The 22,071-nt window shown below is 45.7% G+C and overlaps 1 protein-coding gene across 2 annotated transcripts in view; it reads right to left on the bottom strand.

Annotated features, from left to right (window-relative positions):
• The window catches only part of CERS2 (ceramide synthase 2), a 107,251-nt gene that overhangs the window by 66,744 nt on the left and 18,436 nt on the right, over positions 1 to 22,071 (bottom strand). Inside the window, exon 1 of one of the 2 annotated variants that reach the window (XM_069218521.1) lies at positions 2,417 to 2,528. The exons of the other annotated variant lie outside the window; for it this stretch is intronic. The gene's annotated coding sequence lies outside the window, so the exon portion shown is untranslated. Of the gene's footprint in view, positions 1 to 2,416; positions 2,529 to 22,071 lie in introns of those variants that run through there. 2 annotated transcript variants of the gene reach the window in all.

Genomic DNA, 22,071 nt, shown 5'->3' with positions numbered 1-22,071 from the left:
GGGGGGGGCGGGGGGGGGGGGGGGGTTGACTCTCCTTGGCCATAGCGAAGGAGCCGTCCCTGCAGATGCTCCCCCATGCGGTTGTGTCTCACAGCGCCCATTTCTCCCAGTGCCTGCGACTGTTTCCCTTGTGCCTCACAGTAGCAGACCAACATCCGATTCAAGTTATCTCTGGTGTTTTGTAAACAAGAATTTTCACAGTTTGATCCTTTTCAAAACTCCTAAAACGTCCAGAGAACGCGATACAGAGCCCGAGGCTAGAACGCGAGACAGAGCCCGAGGCTTGGTGTCACCAACATTTCCCTCAACACCTCCGGGGCGCCTGCCAGTGGTGCCGCGAGGCTGCCCTCGCTCCCTGTGCAAGGAAGGCTAAAGGGCACCCTGTCTGCTGTGAGGACAGTAAAAGCAGTCACACCTGGGTACAGTGGGCTCCTAAAGCCACCGGTCCCTGGCACCACTGCACCTGCTGCTCAGTTGTTGGCTACTTCCCTCGGGTGTCTCATCTGTATTTTCTACATGTTTTTCTAGATGTTCAGTATGTTGAGCCTGTGTGTGGGAGTGTGCCCAAACCTGCTGGAAGTACCAGGGCACATGAAAGAGCACATCTCCCATTCAACGCCGCGCTTCTATTCTCAATGTATATTGTTTCACAGAGCCCCATACTCATCATGGGGGTGGCTCAGTCATTAAATGAAGGACGGAATTAGTTTTATGCAGTGCTTCATTTGTGCATGTTGTTTCCGGTGCTGAGCACCGGCACTTATTTTCGAGGGCCGGGGCGTATTCTTCTGCCTCAAGCATTTGCTGCGAGCAAAAGACACATATGGGAAAGACGGAGGAAGGGAAAAACGAAAAAGCGTCACAAAGGGAGAAAGCTGCAGGCTGAGCTGAAGGGGCAGGGGTGGCCGTAAATGGATTGAAGAGGCCCGAGATGGCTTCAGGATTACGCTTCCTCAGTATTCAGTGCTGGCAGATTTAATTACAGCAGCCTCGTGTTTAAGAGGAGGGCTTTGAGCACCGGCACCTCTTTATTTACAAATTAAGCACTGGTTTTATGTCATAGTTCGGTTACTTTTGTGTATTTGCAAGTAACAGAACCAGCAAGGCTGCCGCAAGAGCAATCGCTTTCGACACGACCTCTGAGGGAGCCGCCGAGGTGCAAAAGTAGTGTTTTTTTTGCCTCCTGCGAGTCTCAGTGTCCCTGCCTTCGGAAACAGTTAATGTTTCCCCACGTGTTTGAGTCTCCCGATAGTGTGGCGATCGGGCCAGCGGACACAGGTGTGAATGAATGGCACGAGATGCCAGCCTTGGGCCCCAATCAGCAGCAGGTGTTTCAACAGAAATCCACAAAGCGGCTGCTAATCGGGCAATTGAGCGGAAGTAAAGGTGTGAATTTAGAGTAACGTAATCGCTGCAGAGCTGGGAAAAAGTGATGTTTGCAAAGTTGCAATGTATGCCATCTGGCACCCGTGAGATCAGGTATTCTTCTTACAGAAGGACTTGTTAGCAAGCTATTCTGATTTTAGCTGATGCCATTTCAGAAAGCGGGTGTCTTTATTGGTGATCGCTGAAGAGCGAGGATTAGTTTGAATGAACACTGCCTCCTAGAGGATGGATATGCCAAGCGAATATCCACAAATCGATGACAAATGAAAACTCCATTCTATCTCACTTCAGCAAAACGGTTCTGCGTGGGACATCCACACATGGCTGCCCTTCTCCTTGCAAAGGATTCCTGCTCAATACAATACTCCGCTCTCTTTCAGAAACCTGGAGGTTTGAATCTGTGTTTTCTGCTGCCCACCTCTGTTATGTTCTGAAGGGTGACAGCAAGCCTTGTACTTTTTTATTCCTAGTCTGTCAGGTACAAATATCTGCTACTTCTTTTTTCAGAAATATTTTTTTATGACCCTTATGGTTTTTGCTGTTGCAGTTTTAGTGGGTTACTTTGTCTTTTGCAATGATGCTTGACCTCCGGAATTGGGTCTCACGCACCTCATGACATTAGAGACGGGCATTTACGCCCACCACTTGTGCGCGCCACCACTGGTTAAACACGAAACCCTTTGTTACTATCACGTCAGTTCACCAGCAACAAACCTTCCAGTTCGATTCACCTTTTAAACCAAATCTGTTTTTTTTGTGTTTAGTGAGCTTTATCTGTCGATTACAGTTAGAGTTTCGGCATAAAAAGTGAAATAAAAGTTTTTCTGTGAAAGCCTACACATGTTTATATTATTTTGGAAAGAATGAAAACGTGCATATAATATACCGCGGGAGGGTAATGGTTTGATTAAGAAATTAACAAGAAATAATCAGCAATTACTGCTTGGTTCTAGGAACGCGCTTTGCCATTGCGCCTCCAAATGTCGCTCGGTCTTCCTATGCTATATGTCATTTTAAAATAACCTCTTACCTCGATCTCTCATTGATTTCGGCGCCAGGGCCGTGGGAGATCAGAAGATCGGCTCTCCGAGGGATGAGTTGTTGTCCACGAGGCAGCTTCCCTCGGGCAGGAAGTCTTCAGGGAGTGGGGCCGAACTTTGCTCATGGTGCGCCGATCCTTCGATAATGTTCCGCCAAGATATACAGTGCTGGGTTTATTTACAAGGACCAATGAGAGGGCGAGGCAGGGTCAGGCAGGGCAAGCCTGCCCCGAGGGATGGACGGGGCCAGGCAGAGGGAGGCCGAGGAACCCTCTGGGCCAGGCAAGGACGAGGAGAGACTTAACTCTCGTTACTAATGTACCTAATTTCAAACAGGAGCTGCTCCCATCGCTGGCCTGGAGCCAAGAGGCTGCCCCACCCCAGCGGACTCCTCTATAACTGGGATTCGATAAGGTGGGGCAGGTAGCTGGAGGGTAAGGTGTGCGGGGGCGTTACTGGCTCAGCTCTGCCAAGTTTCCCGGGTTCATGCCTTATGTGCTGCTCCAGTCCAGGGTTTTACTTCGAATTCTGGGACTTGTATTTCTGGTTATTCTATTACAAAACAGGACTACAAGTCTCACAATGCAAGGAAAGAGCCTGGACTGGAGCAGCACATCGCGCACGGATCTGGGAAACTTGGCAGCTATGGGTTCACCTAGTGCCAGTCAAGTCCGCTGACAGCGGCACAAGCCCACAGCCGGTGACAGAAGCACACGGGGCCAATCAGAGCAAAGTTGAGAACCAATGACAGGCCTACAGCCAATGCCAGATGAGGGGCCTGTGTCAAGTCTACATGACCTAGACACAGATATATAACAAGTAAGTCAATGCATAGCCAGGCACTCTACTCTTCCAGGCCCACATACAGACCAGGAGAGAGAGCCTCACATGCACCTGATATGCACCAAGGACTAGATTCAGACCTAGAAACACAGTCCCAGCCAGAGCCAAAGTCGGGCGAACAGTCTGTGTGGAAATTACAAGGCCCAGGGTAAACCAGATCTAGAACAAGACATAGAAACACAGCCAGGCCTAAACCACCAGCAGACCTACAGGTAGAGCAAGAGACGCAATCAACAAAAGCCTACTCTAGATCAAGGTCAGGTTCATGAGCCGGGTTATGTAATTAACTAAGCACAGACCTATAGCCTGCCCAGGCCACAGCCAGATTCATCACCAGACCCAATCTTAGGGCTAGAACTAGAACCAAGCCAATGACTGAACCATAGGCAGATCCGTAACTGCAGCCTGAAACCCGCACAAGGCTCAGACACATACCAACCAAAACTAGACCCTAATCCAGACTCTGGCAAAGCTAAAACATGCTCATACCCAGCAACAGATATAGGCACAGTCCTAAACTATGCCAATGTACCCAGCAAGAAAAAGAACTCAGCGCTGAGCCCAAAACATCAAGAACTGCTCTAGAGCTGGAAGCGGCTGCAGAACCAGAGCCAGATTCATAGTAGCAATCATGATCCGAGCCACATAAAAGCATCAGACCACTAGATCTGGCCTAAATAGCCAGCAGAACCATAGCCAGAATAGTGCAAACCCCAGATCTGCAAACAGTTCCACATATACTTGTTTGTTGCAAAGTCCAGACCCACAGCCAGACCTAGAACATCCACCAAAAGATCCAGAGTCCTGTACGGAGCAATAATTAGAGGGTTTGCTGTTTTAAGCCCTTGGCAAGTACAGTAAGAAGGAAATGTACATATTGAGCCCTACCTCACTACTATAGTTATCACATACTAAAGGGGTGTACTTGGGGCTCAGTGTAGCTCCAAACGTGAGGTGGCCCTAGGACTTTACCTCTTTGTTAATAATCTCCCTAATAGACATTTATTTTATTAAATGCGCCTGTGTGATCTGCGGATTTCAGAATTTCTAACTCACATCACCTCCCTGAGTAATTCTCTGGACTGCACAGCCTCACAGCCCTGAGAATCAAGTGCCAGAGGGATGTACTTGGTGCTCCGGGTGGGTCCAACAGGAAGGAGGTCAGAAGGGTTTGGCTTTACCCAGTTGTTCAAATCTTTACAGGCATTTGTTTGGGCATAGTTGGGTTAGACTACCTAGGACATAATTTCATTTGTCATAACTGATAGTCCTTGTTAACATAGACTGTGTCAAATATACCGGTGCATAGCATGACCGTGTGACAAATGCAACAGGAAGGGGTTTCATATTCTGAACTTCAACTCAAATATGAAAGGAGACGGTGGGGGGGTTTACAATGTGACCTCACTATATGAAGGGACTTTACACAGTGGTAGTTCCTCCTAACAGGCGGAGGAGCGTCGCCCCGCCTGCAGCGAGTGCCGCAGGTAAACACACAGAATAATAAAACGGTCATTACCATTTTATTATTCTGTGTGCTGCTGTGCCGGCCTGTGCTACTGTTACAGCGTGTATGTGAGGGTTGGGGCGGGGGCGGGGCAGCGATAGCAGCATGATGACTGGTGCCAATGCGCATGTCGGATCGATTGGCTATCTACAGCCAGCCTATCTGACATGCGCACTGTAGACCTACCAATCCCAGGACTGTGAAACTTCCGGGGGATTGCTGGCACAGGCCCCCAGTCTCATAATGAGTGCTGGGTTAGCCTGCTCCAACCAATCCTTGAGCTGCGCTCATGCTGAAAACAGCATAAGGGCAGCTCTAGGATTGGTTGTTGGCATGACAGGAAGTTGCAAAACACCTTCCTTTTTCTCACCCGAGACTCATTGCATGAATTAGTCTTTTCAGCATCAAGCTGTAAACCACCCCACCGATTTTAACTAATAATAGCCGCCACTGGCTTTGCAGTGTTTAAAAAGTAAATGTATTACCACACGGATCGCTGTTCACTAGGGGTGGGATGAAAATCACATACTAGACTTTGTTTTATTAAGTGCTGTATTCTTTACAGGGCTAAGAGTTTCTAACCCAAACCATCTCCCCAAATAAGTCTTGGATGTTCTGTCTCGCTGCCTTGATGGCTAGTGATACTGAGGTGTACGTTTTGCTCGGTTTAGGTTCACTAGTAAGGTGTCCCAGGAGACTAGAGTTAAAAGACTTCAACCCTAACAGTTGGAGCCCAGTAAATCCTGATTACCCTTGAATAAATTAAACTTTTTCTCAAATTAAAAAGAGAACTGCAGTACAGGTGTTTGGTTATTGCCCCAGTCCTGCTATTGTCTATCTGTGGCAGATTCTCTTACTGTGACAAGCTAATGGGTCTGTCGCTGCCTCAAAATAATACAAATAAATAAATAAATAAAACAGCTGTGGCCATGTTATGCTGCATATGCCAGAAGCAGAAGGGCTGTTACAAAGCACATAAGCACACATCGGGTGTCCCACTCGTAGGATGGCGGACACGTGCAGGGTAGGTAGTCTGTCAGTGTCTGCTGAAGAAAAATAAATGGCTGACCCGAAGCAGTTTCCTCCTTGCTTCTCCATCAGAGGATCTCATTTTATGTATTGTTTTCAGCACAGCTGGGCTTCCCGGACATCTGCTTCACATGTATCAAAAGCGAGCAATGGGAGTGGTGGGTGCGGTCTGTTCTGCGATATGCTGATTTACGTCCTGCAAAAGTGTGGTTAGGGCATGTGGAGTGTACTGTTCCTGGCTGGTAACAAAAGTGCTTTTCCAGTCTATCTCACTGTACCACACATTTACCCTGCACATGAAGGACACTGTGCTGCACATTTGTATTACATGTGCCTTAGAGTGGCTTCAAGGTGTCGCACTGGGACAAGCATCAGCCAGGGAAGGCAGCTTGCCTGAAACTGCTGTTAAGGACATGCAGAGCACACGTTGGGGAGGCCTTGACCCTGCCCAGCAGCAGAAGACTCAACACAGCCTACCCTCCCCCCCCCACCTTCCCGGCAGTGCCAGGAGGTGCATAAAGGTACCGCCTTTCACCCGTCGAGCAGGACGCGCAGAGAACGGTTGAGGGGAGGCCTTGACCCCACCCAGCAGCAGCCGCCGACATGGCACAAGCTACGCCACCCAACTAACCGGCAGCACCAGGAGGCGCATAAAGGTACCGCCTTTCTCCCGCAGTGCGGGACGCGTAGAGCACACGCGAGGGAGGCCTTGACCCCGGCTCAGCAGCAGCAGACGCGGCACAGGCTACGCCGCCCACCTTACCGGCAGCACCAGGAGACGCATAAAGATACTGCCTGTCAACCGCGGCGTGGGATGCGCGGAGCACACTCGGGGGGAGGCCTTGACCCCGGCTCAGCAGCAGCAGACGTGGCACATGCTACGCTGCCCACCTTAATGGCAGCGCCAGGAGGCGCATAAAGGTACCGCCTTTCACCTGCGGCACAGGCCACACCCGGGCGAAGACTGGGCCAAGATCGGGCCCGTCTGTGCCCATCAGAGTCCGTAGGAGGCTGGGCCAGTCCACCTTCCTTACATTTTCTGTCATGTAAGAGGTAAAGTGGGGTTTAAATTGGCACCCTTGATGAGGGAGCTTATCATCATTTAGGACACAGGAATACCTCCTCTACAGTGTTTTCTTGGGCACCAACTTACACGGATACGCCATCTAACTATGTGCTACAGTTGAACCATAATAGTTTTATTGGCTTGTACGTCAATAAGGGGCCTAGCAAGGAAACAGGTACATTAAAGTAATATTAAATAGGCAATTTAGTTTAGGATTTGCGCCCAAGGATGGGCAAGAGGAAGCAACCAAATGCAAAAACGTCTTCCCCTCACAAAGATCATACATCAATACTAAAGTATATCTCGGGTGCAATGAGGGGCTATAGATAAGCAGATTTCAAACATAGAAGAAAGGCTACTGTTACAAGGGAGCCCTATGAAGGCCTCACCTTTGCACAACAGCCCTTCTAACTCAGAACCCGACTCCACCCATCGGACCAAGGTAATAGAGAGTAGTAACCAGGACGAAGTCCAAAACAGCTGTATTCAATACACAAATGAGTCTATATTAGAGGCCGACGATTTCCCCCATCTCAACATACTCAAAAGGCTTGAGCACTCCAAAGGGGAAATTTCTCAAACATTTCGACAGCTGAACCTTGTAACAAAGGTGATACAAGTACTCAACTTACTGATCAGCTGCAAATTAAAACCGTCACAAACAAACCCGCTCAGAAGATAAGTGAAATTATATCAAAACCGCATGCAAATATTCTAGACAGAATCAAAGATTTTGAACTTACAGTTAAATCATCCCTTGATATCCTCTTAAATCGTTTATTTCAAGTGGAGAGTAATGTGGCGTCCATCCTCGATTTATTGAAGACACAATCAGTTGAACCAATTCCCACAACTCTTCACTAACAGCTCAACCCACTGAAATCCACGTTTAGCAACGGAATTCCAATCTCTGACAATTACATCTTTAGCTAAGGAGCCTCCCACAGAGTCATGTACATGTGTGGAACTCTCTCGTAGTGTACATTAAACTACATCAGTGCATACAAGCCTAGATGGCCCTGAGAGGCAAAACATGCCTTACTCTCCCCCGGATATTCCACTTCTCCCATGCGACATCTTACAACTACCTCCTGCGGCGACTCCCAATGTAGTAGTCCTGGCTAATGTCCCTACTATACCCGGTCATAACCGGGAATCATGGATGGTGCTAAACAATAAATCCTTAAATTGGATAGCATCTCAAATGGAACCTGGCATGATTGGCACCCTATTCGAAGACATAAAGATGGTGAGGAGAGTTACATGGTAGGCAGGAGCCGGAAATCACTAATGGGGGATTGTGTAATACTCTCATTTAAATCTCCAAGATTGGTATTAAGAACCGTACATAGATTACGTGTACAACAGGTATCTAACCGTGAAATTTTATAATTACCATTAGGCTATTTCTACCAAGGCAATAAAGGTCAGGACCATCCCAGAAACTGGCATCCTTCCTTAGGGGGAGAGAATGAAGTGTAACCACGTTGTACCTACTAATATAAAATTTCAAGCCCCCTCACCCCTGGAAGAATTGAACTGACTGAGTGATGATCTGCTGGCCATAGAGGGCGAGTTACCTCCGCTGAATCTTTATCTGATCCATTAAATACTAGCGACTATCATAGGCAGTAGCGGGGAAGCACCTGTGGGAATTATTGATGATCAGCACATCATTAGATCTGGAGTGCGCAAAAGAGGCGATCTCATCCACTCGGTCATTCATTCACTCACTCCTCCCTCTTAATGAGGCAGATCTTGTTACCTCTGTTTCACTTGAAACAGGGGCCGTAAGACCAGGTCTGGATCTTTTGTTCTGGAATGTGGCAGGTCTCCATACTAAGACTGAAAATACTGAATGTTTAGCCTTCGTCAGAGCATTTTCCTATTTGTGCCTCTAGGAGACCTGGTGCATGAATCCGATATATATAAATGGATACAGGACATTCCACACTCCTGCGATCCCTTCCATCCACTGGATGTCGAAAAGGGCGCTTTGCACTTGTATTTCAAGCAAGCTTGATCTGATAAAGGTGATTAGGCTAACTTCTAACGCTTGCTATCAAGTGATTGTGTGCAAACTACAAAATTTGTTTCAGTTAGCCATTATAAACTTTTATAACACCACTCCTTTGTCTAAAATTTTAAATATAATCAGACAATTGCAGGACGACTTGGGATAAGTGTGTAACTTCACCAGGAGAGAGACCCTGATTGTATGGGGAGGCAATTTTAATATACATCTGTGCACACAATCCTTTGAGAAAGTCTGTGGCCTGTATGAAGGGGTAATGAGGCCCAAGTTCACTTCAGTCACAACGATTATGGAAACATACCTAAACGAAACCACGTATAGGTTTGATTTATCATTTTCAAATGAAATTTGTGGTATTAAATCACAATTTAAACCCACCTTTAATGGTAGATGCGCAAACACAACTGATGTTATGCTAACATCTATTAACTTCTCTCATAGCGCATCTAACCATCAGACTCACAATATTGTATTTAGTGATCATTATCCTCAAAGCATACACCTCGCCCTGCACTCGGATAAAAAGCAGCATAGGGGATTCCCGGACCATCTCAGTAATATAGAATTGGCATCTAGAAATGGGTATTCCCTACGCGGTTCCCAGATTGAACCAGTAGGCTTTATGAAACACTGGTTTAGTGACTATACTAAAGATTTTGAGACCTGCCTTAAGGAGAACATACACCCACAAGAACGTTTTGGAGCATTTACCTCAATTACATGCGGGATTAAAAAGTCACTTAGTTCTAGCGCGAGATTGCAGCAATTCCAGGAAAAAAAAAAAAAAAAAGGCTGGTTTGACTCCGAATGTACACACGCTCATAAAAATCTCAAGAAGGCCCTACATAAATCAAAAAGAAGTACGAGTGAGACTCGTACACTCAGGCAGGAGTATAAGAAGGCCGTTAAGAGTAGGAAAAAAAAATCTATAAAAGAAGAGGCTTGGAATACCCTGTACGAAGCAAGCCTCAAAAATGATAACATTACATTGTGGAACGTAGTAAATTCCCCGCTGCTGGGAGAAAAAGAATCTCCCAGCATAGAAATAGCTATTACAGAAGAGGAATGGATTACCCATTTCTCTGAAATATATAGTTCTAAAAAGGCCTTCTCAGATGCAGATATTTATAAATGTGACTTGTTGACTATTTCTCTACCATTTAGTATAGAAGAGGTCACAGAAGCCATTTCTGCAAGTAGGAGTGGAAAAGCACTAGGCCCAGATGGAGTCCCAGTGGACATATACAAGTCCAATACTGCACTTCTGGCCCCTTTATTGATACAGGTCTTAAGAGCATGTTGTTCCACAGGTTTTATTTCAACTTGGGCAGAGGCCATCATAGTACCAGTATTCTAAAAAGGCAATCGCCATTATCCTGGTTATTACAGACCAATTTCGCTTCTGGACTCTTTTGCCAAGATAGCTGGCTGGATTTTTTTTTAATAGATTACAGGAGTGGGCCAAAACAAATAATATTCGAGCGGACTTGCAGTACGGCTTTCACCAAGGGATAGTAACAGTGGAACAGGCTCTAAACTTAGATATCCTGATTGGTATATATAGTAAGATTACCTTTCTTAATCTTTCCATGGTCTTTGTAGATCTGACCTCAGCGTTTGATTGTGTGGTCGACAGCAAATTATGGTCTACCTTAACTCACTTGGGGGTAGATGAAACAATAATCCACATCATAAGGGAGTTATACTCTGGAAGCAGAGCAAAGGTAAGGTTTGGGGTGCACGGGGAGTGTACTAGCTCATTCAACATAAATCAAGGGGTACGACAAGGCTGTGTATTAGCGCTATTCCTCTTCTCATTATATATATAAACAAACTTGAGACAGTGCTAATTAACGAATGCAAGGACTTACCTCAAATTGGCCACCGGCAAATACCAGCTCTTTCGTCTGGCCGCCGCCACCGCCATTCTTATGGCGCAAACCCCACGAGCTTTGCAGCGTCTTTTGGTAACCTTTGTTAATCACATGGAAAGTGATGCCAGTAGTCCTGGACAAATAGCCAGTACCTGCAAGCACTAAGGACTCCAGCGCAGAGAGTGGAGACTCTACTCATTGGTGTGTTATGATATGGCAGTCAGTGATCCATGAAGGTGGACTGGTTGATTTGAGTACAAGCTGCCATCGGTCACTGGGCAGGGATTCCCAAAAGATACAAATTTACTATCTGGGTCAGTAATGCCCTCCTCCCTCACCACACCCAACCTCCCCATCAAAATAACTAGGAAAAGCAAACTGTGAAGGCTCACAAGCAGTGGAAGAGAATTCTGCTTAGAGGAGGGACTGCTTCTCCTGGAAACATCTGCAGCCTGTCCGAGATGTCATGTAGACCCAGCCGTCTTGCAACATATGTATTGGTTTTGTCATAAATTATGCCATTTCTGGGACGATGTCAAATGCTGCATAGCCACAGTAACCACTAGACTGTGCTGTGATACCACTGAGGCTTGTCTGTTAGGCATCTACTTCAAGTCCAAGAACACCAAGGTCAGTACAATATGAATTAACTTAGCTCTTGTCCTTGCTAAGAGGGCAATTACCATGAGATGGGAGTCCCTGTTTCCCCCGTGGCAAACACATGGTGGAAAGATTTAGAGTACTGGGTCATGGTGGAGGATTGTGGGCTCTGCAGAGAAGAGGCACTGGGACCACAGAAATATCCCATTTCAAAACGTCGGGATGCACTTGTGCAGACCCTCAAAGAAGGTGGAAAAGTTGACGAATGACTATAAAAAGGAAGTCCCTCTTTGGAGGCCCATAATACTGAGCCGCACACCGGCTGTTCAATTTAAGAACAGTGTGGATCCATAGGCTCGCATTATGGCTCAATCGTTACTGGTGATCCAAGGAATCCTTTGTCATTTCCATCTGGTCATCCACTACACCTCATCACAGTACTACCTCAGCCTCACTTTAGGCCGCTTTGCAGTATAACATGTACACCTTGGCCTTTGCCAGGTTTTTGCACATGCTCATATTATTCTGTAAGAACACTCCTGAGAGGGTAGGATGGGGTGAGGGACTAAGCGAAAGGAGGTAGGGAATACGAACGACTAATGTTGATACCCTTGCTCACATAGTTTGGGACTTGACATATTCCTGCTGTAACTGGACACTATGCTATAGAACCTGACTGTGTGATCTAGTCACGCAGATGCTGTCAGTCACATGCATGTATGCCTTCTAATGTCAAATCCAGACCCTTGCTGGTTTCACCCTTGTATTCCTGTATGTCAAAATCAATAAAACAGATTAAAAAAATAGGAATGATAGCTTCAGCATTGTTTCAAGAGTGATACTATTCCACGCATTTGTTGTTGATGAAGCCGACACTAGAGGCGCAGGTTCTCTAGGAACTCTCCAGGCCCAACATAATCCTAGAGGGAGGGGTCACGTGGACTTTATTTTAGCATCTCTTTGGTTTTTGATTAAAAGGAGAACATAGCTTCAAGGAAGAACTGAAATCTGTACAGACAATATGTGTATCACACGAGAGGCATTTCTTTCATCAGGAACTGGGTATATAAACGTAGTGTTCATGTGAAGCAGAAACCAAACTGCAGAATTTAGGATAGAATATGCTGTCAAGGAGGTCGGAAATTGCACTTGGACCAATACCAAACAGCACTCTAGAATTTCTTTTTCACGTTGCACAAAATATTTTTCATCTGAGGCACAGGAGATAAAATGATTTGTACAGATCCACAGGGATTAAAACCTAAGTCTTTAGATTAAGTCAACAACTGAACTAACCACCACAGTTAATCTATATCAAACAGTGCCACTTACCTGATGGCAGAAGTTCTGGATTCAGGCCTAGCTATAGTGTTGAAACTGTAACTCCAGTCACAAAGATGCTGCTAAAAACCGAGAAGGGACATTGCCAGGTCTGTATCTAAGCGCCCATTGACTGCTTGTGACACCTTAGATCATGACGGCAAATAGCTCACCCAGGCCAAAGGGTGACCTGGAACCTGGAGGACAAATTCTGAACTGCAGCTCGGCCAGGAGGTGGACAGAGGCCAAGTAAAGCAGCCACAGATTTAAAGATTAATAAAACAGCATACCCAAATAGGAAAATGTAAGTAGTTGACAAATTAATCCCTCCCAAGATTCCCGAAAAACACTGCATATACTAACATTTCTGTTTTGGAAAGATCAATCAATGTGTTGGCAATAAAACCATCTTGATGTGTCACAATTTTACTTTGGGGACCCAGAGTCTTAAAATGTAATATAATCGTATCGTCTGAAAATAAAAGAGTTGCCATGAAAAGCATGCATTACTGCGAAAGAGTAATTAATGTTTCTAATGAACAAGGGAAGTCAAAATTCAATAAATTAAGTAGCATAGGTGCTGAAACATATCCCTTCTTAGTTAGTTAAGTGCTCAGTTAAAAATAATTCAAACCTCGCCAAAACATTTGGATCACATACGGTTGCATTCACAGAATTTTTAGGGTTCCTACTTTGTCCCATAAAAACGTTCTATCTAAGGATGTATCTAGCGCAGGAAGGGTGAAGGCACAAGCACATTTGGCTGATTCCGCATGCATGCAAGTCGCACATGCCCTATAGTCTGCTATCAAACTTTAAACCACACCTGAATCCAAGTTACTCCACTGAACTACCTAATCAGTACTTAGAAGACAGAGTTCACTACCCTTAGCCAACACCATTCTGAGATGTCAGAATTAGTTACCATAAAATCACCAACAGCAACATCCATCTACCTAGCAATACACACTCCAATTTCACTCATAAGTTGCCTTCTTCAAACAGAACAGTCTAGGAAGGCCAACAAGGCATGAATTCCATCTTTTAACATCTTAGACGCATAAAGGATAGGATATAACATGCGCACAGATGATACGCAGATTCACCTCAGCTATGAAGATGGTACTGGCAACCGGTGCCAAACACTTAAACTTTACAACTCAGGAGGAACTAAATAACATTTGCAATTCTTCGATCCTGCTATAAAACGTTTAATTTCTACATGTTTATGTCCAATACAAAATATGGTAGAGTATGGGCTCTAATAGTGAAAAATATATTTTTACTTTTTTAAGGTGCTTTCAGTGATCGAGATATTTTGATTCTTTAATAACTGCGGGCAGCCTTCTCAATCAACCTCGTTGCCTCTCTCATGGTCTATCGATGCAGATTATTTAGCACTACCTACATGCTGAATAAAATGATATCCAGCCCTTAGACACTGTTAATCCCACCCTCTTCCCACTACTGTGAGCAGAGGGAATGGGTTCCCCCCACTTCCATCAGTGGTAAGGCATGCAATTTGAACATGATCTTCAATGGTGATCGATCACTTGTGCTCCTCATCCCCAGCTCAGAGGTGCCCAGAACACTGCGCTCAAAAAATTACCACAATTCTCTTCCGTGCCTGTTCATACATGGATTATTTCAACAGCCTAGTTACTGGTCTCTCTAACATTTTTCGCTTGAAACAGGTGGTTCAGAATTATGCGGCAACAGCTGTTTGGCCAGAAATAACACAGCCATATTACACCCATCCTTACATCCCTCCGTTGGATCCCAGTACGAGACGTCATGTCCTATGAAACACCTCACCTCATTCACAAGGCACGACGTGGCCACACATATGAAATATTTTACAGAAGTGTTTCTACCTTACCATCTGACTAGAAGTCTCAGGCCCGCCTCCTGATGCTTACCATTGACTTGACCTTTCAGGAGCAAAAGATACAGTGGAAGATATGTTCACATTTTTCACCAGATGTCCAGGCAAATTTTGAGAAATTTAGCTCATGCTCCAGTTTTTTTTATATTTTTTTTTTTAGGGAAGATGGAATGAAATTATAGAGAGGTAGATTTTTATGTGCTCAAAGGCAGGATGAGTCTGCAGCTCTTCTTGGACCACAATTTAAATAACACCCATGCAGCGGAGTTTAAAAGTTGCTTTTAATTTAGTTCCTTGGTGCCTCATTGTCTGTGTTTCCAAGTTGATGTGCGCTGACATCTAAGACGTTTTGTGCCTTTCGGTTTATGTAAAAATGTCGTCCTTCTATGTTTGGTAGTTGTCCCAGTTTTTGGTTTTCAACATCTGGTCACCCTACATTCTGCAAGATTCTCAAGGAGGCCTTCAACTATTCACCCAGGCTCTCAGAGCTCCAATTTCTCCATCCTTTGTCATCTACTAGAGGTCATATTTTACAAGGCTATCTCCAAGCACTTTAGCAACACAAAAGGATGATGGGCGGAGTGCTGAAACTTATCAAACACTCGCCCCCAGTCACAGATCTGGGTTTAATCCATCACTTTTTTTGCTTGCCATGACACACCAGTTTGGACTCAGCTATATAAAAATCAGTCTTGACCCTGTTCCCCATGGGAACAGTGCAGCCTGAACTACCAGGCCAGGTCCTCCCTGAACCGGAAACAGGCATCCCAGGACCGGTTTCAGATTATCACCCTTCATCAGCCAGACTAGCTTGAATCCAATGGCACAGTGAGCACAGGACCCACATTTGGGCATACCCTTCCCACTTAGGGCAACTATAGCAACACAAAAGGATGGTGGACTGAGTGCTGAACAATGCGAACACTCACCCCCAGCCACAGATCTTGGTTTAATCCATTGTGCTTTTGCTCACCAGGCCACCCCAGTTTGGTTATTATCTCCAAGCACTGTCTCTTATTGGTAGTATTTGACTGTTTTTTCACCATCAGATCCAGAGGTTTTACAATAATACGAAAAACTAGTCCACATACACGGGCCCATAGAGAAAACTTAAAGTGAAAGAAAATAAAAATAAAGAAATATTTGGCAAAAGCACTGTCACAGCAATGTCAAAAACACTGCATCAGGACAACATACCTATTCGAAGCATTCAGACACATGTAGTGTAAACACCCACGTGCACAACATTGCAGCAAACGTACTTACCTGGCTGCCTAAAAACTCTGCATATGGATATCAGTCCATAACCTGACTCAGCAGATAATGACAAAGTACATAGCCACACCCATCTGTACACATAACAGAATAAAGGCACTTGCAGCAGGATCCGTCGACAGGACACACCATCACTTACATAGATATTTAACAACAACAGAAGAACCACCTGAAAGACAACTCAAAACAGTACAAAAGCGCGATGTTGTAAGAAAAGTGGTATAGTGCCATACTGATGCTAAATGCGTTGGCACCCCCTCCTGGCTGCAGGCAGGTAATGCACAAATACTCGCTGGGTTGGGCAAACAAGACCAGATTATTGTGGGCCCGGGAGTGATTTATTTGGACTATGGCGTCTTTTTCATTTTCAGTCCCAACTGTTCTGGTCTCACGCAAATATTTCATAGAGGTAGATAATGTTTGCTCAGCGCGACTCGGAAACCCGTTGTTCTGCATAATTGCCCACTGCACATCCCAAGCCGTTCTGTATGCTCTTTCGTTTAAAAAACTGTGCAGGACCCCATGCCTGACTGAGCCCTGTTTGTCTGTCTGGTGTAATATCTTGTGATATCTAGGACATAACAGCTCCTTAAAGTCCTGTGTTAGCAACAATATGCTGGGTGCCAAGGTTGCTCAAACTAGGCCTCCTTTTGTTCAAGTGCTACAAAACGTTTTTCCACACCCAGCATGTCCCATATGTGGTAGAGCCAGGTACGGTGTCCTGGTACTGTCTATATATCACACAGGGCTGTGGTCGTCTGACTACCAGTGATATGGCTACGACTTACAGTCTCCCCCTAGGGTAGCTTAGTGGGTACATTTGTTGTTCGGGTTACCCAGTATAATGTATGCCAGGTATTGTGGGATCTCTGTCTCAAACACTGCACATATGTCGGTCAGTGCCACTTGCCTGTACCATTTTAAACTTCTGGCTGTGCCAGGACAAGCGCAGCAGGGTACCAGTCCCGTCCCCCCCCCCCCCTCTAGCATCCCAACAGTTCCAAGCATGCACCGCTGCTGATATATTGTACCAATACAGAGTGCTTTTCACAACAGCTTCTCCGTCTGTGGCACTTGTCGCTTTCCCCAGGGTTCCACAGATGATGGGACTCCACCCTGTGCCTGGGTGAGCGACCCAGCCCTTCCTCCCCTCTTCTGCACTGGGGATTTGCCTACCTGCTGAGTGTAGGTAAGAAATGTGTATATGTCGTAGAGCAGTGGTTCTGTTGTAACTTTTTGTTAGATTCCACCTCTTGAATGTTGCCCGGGGTGCACTAGTGTATGGTCTGACCTCGTCATGCATGTCCCAGTGTCTAATCCGGAGAGTTTCACACTCTCCCACTTCTAAATCTCAAAATCATTCTTCTTCCTTTCGAAGGGACAGAGCCAAAGAAAGCAGGGATTCTATTGCAACCTGTGCTCTATCATACTCCGAAGACATCTCCTGTCGCACCAGGAGAGGAATTGTTATAGCCCATGACAGGCATCAGTGGAGAGGGAAAGATAGGGTGCACCTTCGCGGTTGGTTCTGCACCCCAAGCAGCCATGGTGGCTCTGGTGATGGGGGACGATCACAAGAGGTGCTTTATTTGGAAAACAATAAGTCCAGGGGCACAAAGTCCAGCAGCTGGCGCTATGAATATCGGCGGCGCTGAATACCGAGGCACCATAGTCTTGAATTCTGCCTCATACTGCTTTTATTCACCACAAGACACCCCCTGGCTGTTATCTCAGTCTTACTGCTTGTTTCCTATCCCTGCTTTCTCAGGATGTCACAGGTTTTCGGTCTTTCTCTTCCATTGTGTGTTTTGTTCCTCTCTCTTGCTCTGGCTGCAAGTCTAATAAGAAAATAGAACTACTGCTGGTCTAAAAAAAAAAAAAAAAGTGCTGGTGTCCCCCCACCAGCAGCACCAGCTCCGTGTTTCATCTGTTAAATACATTTAAAAAAAACTAAGGCCATTCTCAGGAGGCCAGTGCAACTTTCACCACCCATTGCCCCTGCCAGCGCTGCCAAGGACAGTGCCAACACAAGTACCAACCATCACATTGCTACAAGTGGACAGGTGAGATTATTCCAGACCACCCAAAGCTATAACAGTGGTATGGGCGGTAGGTATTAGTCATTTGGGCCATCTGGTGTTAAGCCACCCCCATCCACTAGAGTAGTCTCTCGGACTGGTACGGCAGGACTGCATTGCCTGCGGCGGGGACTTTCTCTGTAATGCCTCTTTTATCCAGCAGGGCACATCCAAGTTCCACCTGGATGAGCTTATTCTCCCCGAGGGTATGAGGTTCCCCCTCAAAGCGGTGTCCAAGCCTCTCATATGGAGTGTGTGTGGGGCATCTGGCCTCTGCCTTCTCCCTCCTCTGAGGTGTACTTTGCTATAGTGGGGCAGGAATGCTTGCTGTTGGCTAAGGATGGTTCTTTCTTCAATAGCAGGCCTAATTCCCAGACATTCAGCCGGGCGCTTTCACTCTCCATCTAAAATTGTGCTGAAATATGAGCCTAGGTTTGTGACACGAGGTCCATTTGTTATATGCTCATTGTCCGCAGATGGGGAGGACTCTCGCCTCGGTGGACGCCAGGCCCGCTCTTCAGACTGGCGTAGCTACTATTTTGCAAGCGGTGCACGTCCACCTCAGCACCCTCATCTTTTCAATGTTTGACCTCTTCTGGCCTTCTGACAATCCACACCTACCTACAGCCATCTTGACCACGCCTTATTTTGTGTTTTAACCAATTAAGCACTGGTTCACCAAACACAACAACGCCTGTAATGCCTGTTTGATTAGGCTTCTATGTGATATTTACGGAAAATTGGTTCTCACTCAACAGTTCAAAAACAGAGGCTGTAGCTATGGGTAACACTGGTGCACTTCCACGACCATTGGTCCTGGGCTCTGGTCCAGGAGTGATATGAAAGTGCAAAGCTCTGGGTATTCTCTTTATAAAAGATCCTACCTTTGACCACAAACAACCCAGGTGATGAAGCAACAAACTACAGCATCAACACAAAAAGGCAGGAACATGGCGTACCAGTCTGAGTGATCATTCAGCAGGTTGTTGACTACAAATATTTGTTCTAGGCAAGCACATGCAACAGTGACTACCAAGCATCAAAGAAATCAAAAGAAAGTGGCTGAACTAAGCAAACAAATCCAACCACAACTGAAGGCAAGAGTATCTAGGATGCCATCATGGATTCTTCACAAATACACTAGACTCATGTATCTCGAAATGCTTTCTGAAGGACAGGTTTTTCAGGGCCCATCCGCACAAAGATGATGATGTGGCCACGTTGCAGAGCTCCTCAGATGTTTGACGGCCAGGATCAATCTTCTCCCTAATGCTCGGACAGTGACAAAGAATCGGAGGCATAGACATCCGCTGCAGAGGCCCTTACATGGTGGACATCCTACCGGAGAAACAATCTCAGTCTACGCCAAGGTGTCCTTGTTACTCTGCCAAAGATGGTGGTGCTGATGGGAAACATCCTTGGTGCTGATGCCACCCTACATAGATTGGCAGATAAGCCAGCATGATTAGCAGTATTAGCCTCCGGGAAAACAAGGAAACCGCGCAGACACCAGTGAAAAGGCAAACAGCGCCTCGAAGGTGCTGGCAAGCACATCAGCAGCGTAAAGGGACATGGCACCATTTTACAGCATTGGTGCCATTTACACAAATGTTGTAAAATGGTGCCATGTCCCTTTACGCTGCTGGGGTGCTTGCCAGCCTCTGTGCCCAACTAGAATTGCTTCACCCTTGGCATTGGCAGCCTTTGGTGAGGGAGAACCCCTACATCCACGGTGATAAACTCAAAATGCAGACTTTCCAGCGCCACTGGGGCAAAGGCACATCACATATCACATCGTGGGTCACAATTTTACCTGCAACGTTTGTAGGTAGGCCCACGTGTGCCAGCTGTCTACTGCTCCAAGCACACAACCTGCATGTTTACCCAGACTGCCTCTCGGAATGTAAGCTAAGTTCTTAAGAGCGTGAAGCCCGGGCAGAACTTCGAAAGAAAGGGGGCCCCTTGATAGGGATCACGTGGAAACTTCGGGTATAAATCGACGAAGGCCCCCCAAGACATACTATGACAATGACAACTGCCTATTTGTTACAACGAGTGGTGCTACTAAACACCGGGACCCACAGCTGACTGTCGGATCCGGTGAAGAAGTCACTCGGAGTAATTGGCTGATTTGCGGTTTGGCTTCTGGCGTCGTTGTGTGATCTTTGGCGAATGACTTCGTGGTATTCTGCTCGGATTCTCTAAATCGCCCGCCAGCGGTGTGTGGTTAGTTACACTGTGGGTGCGCAGACACGAGGATTGGAAAACTGCACGCCAGCAGGTCTACAAAGGCGTGAAATCAAGGCCTGGGAGGAATAAAAAAAAGGGAGCGGGTTATCAGGCAAAAAAAACATATGACATTTAATACAGATGGAGCCGCAGCTTTACTAATTGCAGCAGGGAGTAACCAGTCTTATTGCATTTTAATACCGGTAAATCCCAATTAAAAACTTAATGAGAGGCCGCACCACGTTCTGTGGAAGCCATCGTTTTTTAAAACATCAGGCTCTCGGCCACATTTAGCTTTTCTGTTGTAATTTTACATCGGCGACTGAAATTAAGCAATTATATGGCCGCACCTCCTTTTGGCATAGTTATGGATTCTCAGTACCGGTCAAGGACTCTACCAAATGCTGCATAATTTGCAGACTTCAACAAAAAACACCCTTTGTTTCTAGCTCAGACTGATAAAGTTGCCCCAAAACTTGCCAAACACGGTGTAGCGCGGTAGCAGGCCATACTTCTCGATTAACTAGTCCCCTTTTAGTTTCCATTGCCTAGTTCTGGTTTTAAACTGATACTCTGGACTTGAAACGAATGCCAGGACAATAGTCCATTTTACCACCTAATATGGGCCTCCACTTCCGCATAATTCCATTGGTCCTGTCTGTGACAAGAGGTGACGAGCCTGTAAAACTCGAATCAGTACCGATACACAAAGCATCAGTATTATTTACAGAGGGTGTAGAACAGTCAGATTAAAAACCTAATCTCCACACACGAAGAATACACGACTTGGTAGAAAAAAAGTATGTTGGGCGTATTTGTTTACACACCGACAATTGTTTTTAAATCTTTGACATTCATCGATGTTATTTCATTTAAAGATTAACATGCTTGGCAAAGCAGCAATGCCTAAGGCAAATTCCATATTTAAGGACAGATAATTTAAAAGAAACACAGGATCCGCATTGTTCCAGTCCATAATTCACATCACACTGTAATTTACGTCCTAGCGTAGTTGCATATAAAGCTCCAGGTAGGTTGCCACCTTGGTCTTAAGACCACAGGGTGAACCCCTCCTTAGGACGCGTAGCTCCTGCACAGGTGACACGGGGACATAAAAATGTGGTTTCCGATCTGTGTCCAAAATCTATCAGTCCATACCATGACACACGATGGGCAAAAAGTATTCCAAGCAAGGCCATATTGTGAAAAACTATAGGATGAAAGATTCCCTAGACACCTGGAGCATCACTAACCTTGAAGCAAGAGCGATCATGGGCGCAAGCAATCCACACCGCACCACCAAGTCTCCATGGCAGCAAAAGTTGACAGGGTGTCAATGATACCCTCAGGTTTTTAACAACATCTTGTGAACCATATTCTCACTATGTAGAACGCTAGCTGGGTTAACTTCTCTTACATTTTCTCTTCTCTTCCAACCTATCAATGCAGGATAAGCACTGGCAAAGCTAACAGGCTTGCCAGCCTTTTGGTTTGTCAATAATTGTTTATTTTTGCCCTGGTTTTTACAAAAAAAAGGATCAGTCGGGAAGCTGCTAACCCATATATATATAAAAATATATAAAATAAACTATCTAAAAGCAAAAATATTTTTGATGTTCAAAAGGCACTTAGGGCCAGATATATCAAAGGGTTTACCCATTCTGTGTCAATGGGAAATGCTTTGGTACATATGGCCCTTAGTGCCTTAGTAGTCCTTGGCAAATAAGGGAAATACTTTCTGTCAAAGTGCTGTTTGTGAAATGGAAGTTAGCCAATGGTTAGTTTGGGCTGACCGACTGCCCCTTTCTGCAGCAGATGGAAGAAAGAAGTGAATGGCACAGTAACTAACCAATGAATGAAGAGGACTGGCTGAAAACCATTTAAGTAAGCATAATATATACATA

The sequence above is a fragment of the Pleurodeles waltl genome, chromosome 12, assembly GCF_031143425.1.
Source record: "Pleurodeles waltl isolate 20211129_DDA chromosome 12, aPleWal1.hap1.20221129, whole genome shotgun sequence".
Taxonomy (NCBI): Eukaryota; Metazoa; Chordata; class Amphibia; order Caudata; family Salamandridae; genus Pleurodeles; species Pleurodeles waltl.
Note: the sequence above shows the minus strand (reverse complement) of the source record. Positions and strands in the feature narration are given on the sequence as shown.